Below are 9,427 nucleotides of genomic sequence, written 5' to 3' on the forward strand. Positions count from 1 at the left end.
CAAAACCTGCCCCCACATACTGACCACTGACAAGATAGAGATACCAAACTCTAACAGGGAATATAAAATCCCAGGTACGGTCATCTGTAACACATCTAATGTAGAGTATTTAATAATATGCACCAAATGTTCCACTGAAAATCTGTATGTTGGAGAAACTGGTCAGAAGCTCAGAATGAGAATGAACGCACATCGCCATACAACTAGAGAACGAAGAATGGACCTTCCTGTGTCAAAACATTTCTGCAACGAAGATCATAATATCACCAATGACATGAAAATTTTGATTTTAAGAGGGAATTTTAAATCCAAGAAGAACAGACGGCTCTATAAGTACAAGTGCATGACCCTATTTGAACATGAACCTTTCACATGGGTTCATGGCATCCTACAGAAATCACTGACCTGAGACAGCCATAAAGACACTCTGAACTGATAAGAACCTGGGAACTGTGGATTTGTTTACTTGTACATACCAATAAGCCTCTTCCCTCCTAAAATTCTATCCCTATGTGTCCTGTTGTACATAAATATACAGCCTTCAGAAATACTGTTGTTTTTAGCTATATCTGAAGAAGAAGCCGAGAGCTTCGAAACGTTGTAATCTGTCATCATTATGAGTTAGCCATTAAAAAAGGGATCACCTACTGAAGACTCTCAAGTTTTTTGTTTTTTATATTTCCTTCCCACTGGCTAACACGGCACAAAAACAAACATTTTCCTTATCCTAAAATAATCAATAACTATAAGTTATTCAGAATATTTTCCCATACAGTTACAGGGGCGTTGCTCTGGGGTAATGCAGCGATAGTAGGAGCTGCTGGGGCTTGAACCCTAAAGATCCCGCTGCCACGTAAAATATCCCAATACTCTAAATGGCGCAGGGTAATTTGCAGATTTTGCCTCTGCCCAGCCCCTCATACCCTGTAATATTCCTACTTTTCAGAGTCACAGGTTTCCTTGAAGAGACATTACTACAGCTTTTCTTGAGTAGATTGTGTTATAGGGACCGCCAAGTTCCTCCATTGTCCCCACCGGCCAGGCTTTGGATACGTGTGAGCGCAGCTGTCACTGCACATTACTATGATCAGAAGTCTTACCGAGAAATCACGAACCATTATTAGTATTTTTGCACTAATTTGAAGGATTTTCCTCCTGGAGACGACACGATGCAGATAATACACATACAACTCCATTCATTGTACACTAAGGAGCCATTCCCTACAGATAAATGTAGGAAGTGCGACACAAGTTTGGGATGAGAGTCGGCAAATTTGAAAAGACATGAAATGCGATTTAGTGCCAAACTCCACAAACCGGGGCTCATTAGCTACAATGGAGGCCCTGGTACATTTACACAGTGACCTAGTTATGGCTGCGCGAGGGGAGTTGAGAGGGAGACGAGGGTCCTTTCTTGTGCCTTGGCAGGATGTGTGTTGTACTCATCTTTGGCAGGTGTCCCTATGGCTTATATACACATTTGTTGTCTTTGTGTTTTGTAGATGACAGGCACCAGATGTCCGCTGTGCCTAAGAATGGCTTGACCTTTGATGAGTCCCTTCACACAGTGCCCTTAAAATAGACCGCGAATAAATGACCTCTTTGTGCCAGTTCTGGGCCGGAGGGGGGCTCCTTTCCTCTGCCATGGGTTTCCCAAATTGGGGTTTATTTGGTCAATCTGATCTAAAGACACGGTGACTTACGCTGTGGGCCCAAGCTGCTCCATTCACTGCTGGATGACCTCATTCAGTGCAAAGCCAATCGACATCAAACATAATACTGCCAAGAGATGAAGTCATTGCATCTAATTGTACAGGCTGGCGAGGGATCAAGAGGAGCGCTGTGCCAGGCTGTACATAGGGAGTAGGGGGTGATTTACACCTACATAATAAAGAGCCAGAGGGGGTTACGAAAAAATGGAGACACAAAGACCACCATCATTCAAGAATTTTAAAGCCCATCATAGGATTAGACTACCCGCATCAAACTCTGTTATATGGCCTGATCTGGAATGATCCTGTAAGAGCTTTCTGTCTGAATGATTTCTTGTCCTGGGTCTATCATCTATCCTGTTTGATAATCAGTGGTGTAACTAGGAATGGCGGGGTCCTGTGGTGAACTTTGACATGGAGCCCAGCCCCCCCTCCCCAGACCAATGCCGAAGACTCTGACCGACCCCCCTCCCCCGCATTCCTGCACGCTCTATTATGCCCCATAGTGGCCCCTGCACACAGTATTATGCCCCATAGTGGCCCCTGCACACAGTATTATGCCCCATAGTGGCCCCTGCACACAGTATTATGCCCCATAGTGGCCCCTGCACACAGTATTATGTCCCATAGTGGCCCCTGCACACAGTATTATGTCCCATAGTGGCCCCTGCACACAGTATTATCCCCCATAGTGGCCCCTGCACACAGTATTATCCCCCATAGTGGCCCCTGCACACAGTATTATCCCCCATAGTGGCCCCTGCACACAGTATTATCCCCCATAGTGGCCCCTGCACACAGTATTATCCCCCATAGTGGCCCCTGCACACAGTATTATCCCCCATAGTGGCCCCTGTACACAGTATTATCCCCCATAGTGGCCCCTGCACACAGTATTATGCCCCATAGTGGCCCCTGCACACAGTATTATGCCCATAGTGGCCCCTGCACACAGTATTATGTCCCATAGTGGCCCCTGCACACAGTATTATACCCCATAGTGGCCCCTGCACACAGTATTATCCCCCATAGTGGCCCCTGCACACAGTATTATGCCCCATAGTGGCCCCTGCACACAGTATTATGTCCCATAGTGGCCCCTGCACACAGTATTATACCCCATAGTGGCCCCTGCACACAGTATTATCCCCCATAGTGGACCCTGCACACAGTATTATGTCCCCATAGTGGCCCCTGCACACAGTATTATGTCCCCATAGTGGCCCCTGCACACAGTATTATGTCCCATAGTGTCCACTGCACACAGTATTATGCCCCATAGTGGCCCCTGCACACAGTATTATGTCCCATAGTGGCCCCTGCACACAGTATTATACCCCATAGTGGCCCCTGCACACAGTATTATGCCCCATAGTGGCCCCTGCACACAGTATTATGCCCCATAGTGGCCCCTGCACACAGTATTATGTCCCATAGTGGCCCCTTCACACAGTATTATGCCCCATAGTGGCCCCTGCACACAGTATTATGTCCCATAGTGGCCCCTGCACACAGTATTATCCCCCATAGTGGCCCCTGCACACAGTATTATGTCCCATAGTGGCCCCTGCACACAGTATTATGCCCCATAGTGGCCCCTGCACACAGTATTATGTCCCATAGTGGCCCCTGCACACAGTATTATACCCCATAGTGGCCCCTGCACACAGTATTATGTCCCATAGTGGCCCCTGCACACAGTATTATACCCCATAGTGGCCCCTGCACACAATATTATGCCCCATAGTGGCCCCTGCAAATACTATTACGTCCCATAGTGGCCCCTACAGAAACCATTACGCCCCATAGTGGACCCTGCATATACTATTCTGCCCCATAGTGACTCCTGCACACAGTATTATACCCCACTGTGCACACCCATGAACAATTATTATACTCTGGGGTCTTTTCAGACCCCAGAGTATAATAATCGGAGACCAAGGGGGATACCAACATAACAAAACACTGTTACTTACCTATCCCCGGCTCCGCTGCACTCCTTGGTGGTGTCCGCCTTTTTCAATGACATCCAGGACGTCACATGACCCGGGACGCAGGCCTGTCTGGAACCTGGAGAGTTAAGTAACACAGTTTTTTATGTTCCCTCACCCCTCCTGGGCCTCCGATCATTATACTCGAGGGTCTGAAATAATAATAATAATGTTTGTTGGGCCCATGGTGTCACATACCAATCCCGGACCCTGCCAGGATCGGTAAGTAAATAGGGTCTGTTACCAGCTGGAATAACTCCAGAGTAACAGCCTAATCGCCTAATCACCGGGCCCTTAATGTCCGGGGTCCTGTTGCAGCTGCTACGCCGGTAGTTACACCCCTGAAGACGGTAGATGATGTAAGTGAACAAAAATATCAAACTGACTATAATAATGTATTAAAACAAAATCCCAAATATATCTAAATTTCCTTCCATGAAAACAGATTTGAAGAAACTATATCTATATAGAAACTGGTGGACAAAAGTCAAATGTTTAATTCTCGACAAATCGAATTAATATGTTTATATATTTGAGGGCCAATTCATAGGGCAAAAACGGAAAAGGAATTTGAAATGGCTTCTGCTTCAATTTCATCTCCATTTTCTGGCCCTTCAGATAAATGGAGTCAATACGCCGAGTGTCTCACATTGTGGGTTCTATGGCTGATCGCCTGCAGAATCCGCTGTAAGATTCTTATCCGCAGGACGGTTCTTTTTTCAGCATCCTGCTTCGCTCCATGTCTTCCATTGAATACAGCGCCAAGTTCCTCCGAGTGAGTATACTCTAAAGGAAGCGTTGGGTCTTCTCATGTCATACTCTGATCGAAACTTGCCAGATACTTGCCAAAGGACCCAACGTTGGCATAGTCAGTGGGCACATTGGATATACAGTATCTGTTTGGAGAATTTTCCAGCATTTACAGCAAATATGAATCTCAAGTATATTGTCAATTTAAAGGGATTCTAACATTAAAACCTCTTTTTTTGTGGATAAGACGTCGGAATAGCCATTAGAAAGGCTATTCGTCTCTTACCTTTAGATGTGATCTCCGCCACGCCGTTCCTTACAAATACCGGTTTTTACCGGTATGTAAATTAGTTCTCTGGCCCCAGCGATGGAAATGCGATGGGGGCGGGCCCCAGTGCTGCTCGAGAACACGATCCTGCGACGCCTCTATCTTCGGCTGGATCCTCCCCTTCTCTGTCGTCTTCCTCCTGCGTCACCTCCGACGCCTGCGCAGTTGGCTCTGCCAGTGAGACACTAGTAGAGCCAACTGTGCATGCTGGCTCGTGGCCATTTTTGGGAGGCCGCTCTTGCTCTTGTAGTTCAATACAGAAGCGGCCTCCCAAAAATGGCCGCCGGCCGGCATTCGCACTCGGCTCTGTTGGTGTCTCACTGCGTCTTGATAGTGATGGTTACGGGTGCTATGGAGTTTAATCCACTTTAGTCTGGTTAGGGTGATCTGTGGGTCTACTTGGCTTATGGGCAATCTCAATACTGATGCCAGTGCTTAAGGGCCCCCTAAGGCTCCTGGGCCCAATGTGACTGCACCCTGTGCATCCCCTTAAAAGTGAAACATTTTGCAAATATAAATAATTAAAAGTTTTGCAGAGTTTTATAGATTTTCTCTAACCATCTTAGTGGTGACAATCTGTTGTCTGGTCAGCTTGCCAATGGATACAACCATGCAGGATCTCTCTATGGTGTGGCCATCATGGGGGCCATGTTGCTCTGTCTCTGCTTTAGTGTTCCTGCAAGAGACAATAATTCAGCCAAAGTTTCTGCATTCATGATCACATCTATTGGTAACCGGTCAACAGACAACAGACTGTCACCACTAAGATGGTTAGAGAAAATCCTGAAAAATTTGCAATTATTTGTATTCGCCAAAACGTTTAACATGTCATTGTCTATAATTGTAAATAAGGTTATGTCTATGGAGCCTTGTTCGTTTTATCATTGGCCTATATGAAAGGGCTCAGTGATGAAGATACTTACCTTGGTCACTTGTGTGACCTTAAACAAAGGCTTGGGAAGAATGAGGACATTTTATTGCCCATCTGACAAGGTGACTAGACTCATTCTGTAAAGGTCATTACAAGGTGACCAAAGCCAAACAAGTTCTACAGAACAAAGGCTTTGAAGTTTGGTATGGGAAAACACATCCCAGCAAAATTATAGCCTTATAAATGTTCCAAAACAGGTGTACAAGTGGTCAAAGCAGGTGTCAAAATTGCAATCCAGTCCCTCCAGTCCCTCCTCCTGACACCTACAAGTCTAATTTATGTAAAAAATATTAAGTGAGAGGGCAGAAGTCAGACAAGAAGGTCACCGCCATCACATACGAGTCTTACAAGGACAAATGTCCCCTAGATTTTACACAATAGCAGACAAACAGGAAGTATCCGAGACAGGTTTGTCACCGCTGGATCCTCAAGTTCTAGACGTCTTGAGACTTCAAGTTCAAACCGTTGCGATGTCTTCTGCATAGAATATAAAGGCCGCTGTGGTAAAAGACACATTGTAAGACCAATTCCTTATTCTCTTCTGCATATTATCACACACAGCAGCTTCATGTCATAGAAGAAACAGGCTGACCTTAAGGTTTGGTGCGAGCAGAATCCTGGATGTTGGCGGCGGCCCAGCATTCTGTCTTATCACCGAGCAGTTTCCTGCTTCTGTTCCCATTCTGGCGTTTCATTTGGCTTTATTTTCAGGCAGCTTTAGATTTCTTTCCATCTAATTTCACCACATCTGAGAAAACCTGTGTATACAATGAAGGGTCTCTGCCACCAAAGGACTTGGGTGGTGCAGGGGTGTCCCATAGACACTTATTACGTATAAGTTTTCTATTGGTGTCACATAAAAAATACGCTCCTGTGTTTAGATATTTTTGCAACATATTTGCTATGGCGCCCCCTGGTGTTCTCATGATTCCTGCTAAGAATGTCCACCTATGTGTTACATGTAGCATGATGATTCTGTATGATAGGGATCACTCTATCACCTATGGGCAATAGGATCTTACTAGGTTCCTAGGCACGTGTGACAACTGATGCTGGAAATATTAGATGGTCTCTCTAAAAAGGAATCATAAGAACACCAGGGGGCGCTATGACAATTATTATCAGTATCCAGACCATTTTAAAAATTCTGATCTGGTACAACGTAGTGAGTTCAGTGAGACAAAGCCCCTTCATGCCATTTGATATACATGTACACCATAATACCTAGATGAGAGTATAAAGTGTGCTCAGAATCGGAGGGTCTGCTGGTGTTGGTCGTGCTATGGCAGCTTCCAGTATTAGGGTTAGCTTAGCCCCTCAACCCTTAACCCTTAGTAGGTTAGTAGCAACTTCAGCACTTAAGCCGTTAGACATTGGGAAGATGTCCCCTCTGGCCACATATCAGGACAGGGTGCCTACAATAGGTTGTAATGGTATAGTGAAGGCTCGTAGGATGGCAGAAGATATGTCCAGAGGACGTAGATGAGTTGCATGCAATGGCGAAGTAGAAAGCTGTTTGCTTCCTGCTTCATCTATCAGCCTCTGTCTCTCCATTCAGTGTCTTGGGAGTAGTAGGCCCGAGGGGGTGATCACATTCTGCTTTCTGTTCCCTTAAGGCTCCAGAAGCAGAGACAGTCAAAAACAGCAGGGGAACAGGGCAAGGTGAGAATTAGGTTTTCTGATTAATCTATTATACTGTAGGGAACTGTATATTGTGGAGGCAAAATAAGTGAGGTCTGTATACTGTGGAGGAAACTGGAGGGCGCCTGCATACTGTGGGGGCCACGAGAGGGGGACTGTATATGGTAGGGGCAACTGGAGGGGGGCTGTATACAATGAGGAAAAACTGAAGGGAAACTGTATACAGGGAGGGACAAATGGAAGGGGGCTGTATATAGTGGGGACAACTTGATGAGGACTGTATACAGTGAGGGACAACTGGAGAGGGACTGTAAACAGTGAGGGACAACTGGAGAGGGACTGTATACAGTGAGTGACAACTGGAGAGGGACTGTATATAGTGAGGGACAACTGGAGAGGGTCTGTATACAATGAGGGATAACTAGAGAGGGACTGTATACAGTGAGGGACAACTGGAGAGGGTCTGTATACAATGAGGGATAACTGGAGAGGGACTGTATACAGTGAGTGACAACTGGAGAGGGTCTGTATACAATGAGGGATAACTGGAGAGGGACTGTATACAGTGAGGGACAACTGGAGAGGGTCTGTATACAGTGAGGGACAACTGGAGAGGGTCTGTATACAGTGAGGGACATATGGAAGGGGGCTGTATATAGTGGGGACAACTGAATGAGGACTGTATACAGTGAGGGACAACTGGAGAGGGACTGTATACTGTGGGGACAACTGGAGGGGGCTGTATACAGTGAGGGACAACTGGAGAGGGTCTGTATACAGTGAGGGACAACTGGAGAGGGACTGTATACAGTGAGGGACAACTGGAGAGGGACTGTATACTGTGGGGACAACTGGAGAGATACATTAAACTGTATGGGCAATTAGAAGAGGATATTATAATGTGGTGACATACCATGTCAGGGCCACTACAGGGGTGTTATTTTGTGTGGGGGCACAAAGAGTTGTTGTCTGGGCAGAGCCATTATGGAAATAGATGGGGCTGGAGTCGGGTCTTACTATACATAAATTTGTTGAGGCAACGCTGTATAGTTAGACAGAAGTCCAAGAGATGCACCAAGTTTACCAAAGAGTAAACTTGGTGCATCACTGCGTCACTTTGATAAATTTGGAGCATTTTAGGCTATATAGGTTAGAATCACAAGGTCTAGATATGAGAATGAAATAGTAATTCTGATATGAGGGATACGCGGCAGGTGCAGGAATCTTTTGTATATTGTTTTATACTTCATAAGCTACATTGTAATCCTATACCTTATGCCAAACAAGAAATCTAATAAAGCTTCTGTCACGGAGCAAAGGTATACGTCTTCCTCCGGATGGTCTTTTGAATCAACACGGACGCAAGAGGTCGGGAGACAACAGCAATTTATTGTAATCCACAAAGTTAGTAGCCGGCGGCGGTCACATCAACCGTAATAACAATAAGTCCACAGAAGTCACAATCCAATGATAACTTTGGTTCCTTGGTCCTGTAACTAAATCCTGGCTCTCTGCAGAGCTGTGCACAGGCCGGCTAACACATACTAACTCCAGCTACAACTATATACTAAGACTGTTACACCTATATCTGTGGGTGGGAAGGGCTGAGTCACAGATCCTTCCCCCCTCACCTATACCAAGGAGAGCAGACTCCCTGTCTACTATGGACAATGCACCATCCAACATCTTCTTGGAGACACTGATCAGATTATCTCCACCCATTGTCCTCACTGTTCCTCACTAGTTAGAGGTATTTGCATACAATGTGCTCACACACTAGACCCCAATCAGCCAACTACACATTGATGTATATAACAGGTTAGAGAATACATTCCACATGAAATATATATTACACATTGCCTATAGTATAGACTCTAACCATCCCGTGACAACCCCTCCCCCTCTCAAAACATGTGCATGACACAATTGGCCTACACAGGTAAATTGGGGAATGCACATCAGTCTCTATAGCTCATATGTCCTCCTGCCGGGATAACCCATCTGCGTTCTGGTGTTGGTTCCCTCGGCGGTACTGAATGGTAAAGTTGTAGAGTTGAAGGGCTGGCATCTGGCA

The sequence above is a fragment of the Leptodactylus fuscus genome, chromosome 11 (genome assembly GCF_031893055.1).
Source record: "Leptodactylus fuscus isolate aLepFus1 chromosome 11, aLepFus1.hap2, whole genome shotgun sequence".
Classification (NCBI taxonomy): domain Eukaryota; kingdom Metazoa; phylum Chordata; class Amphibia; order Anura; family Leptodactylidae; genus Leptodactylus; species Leptodactylus fuscus.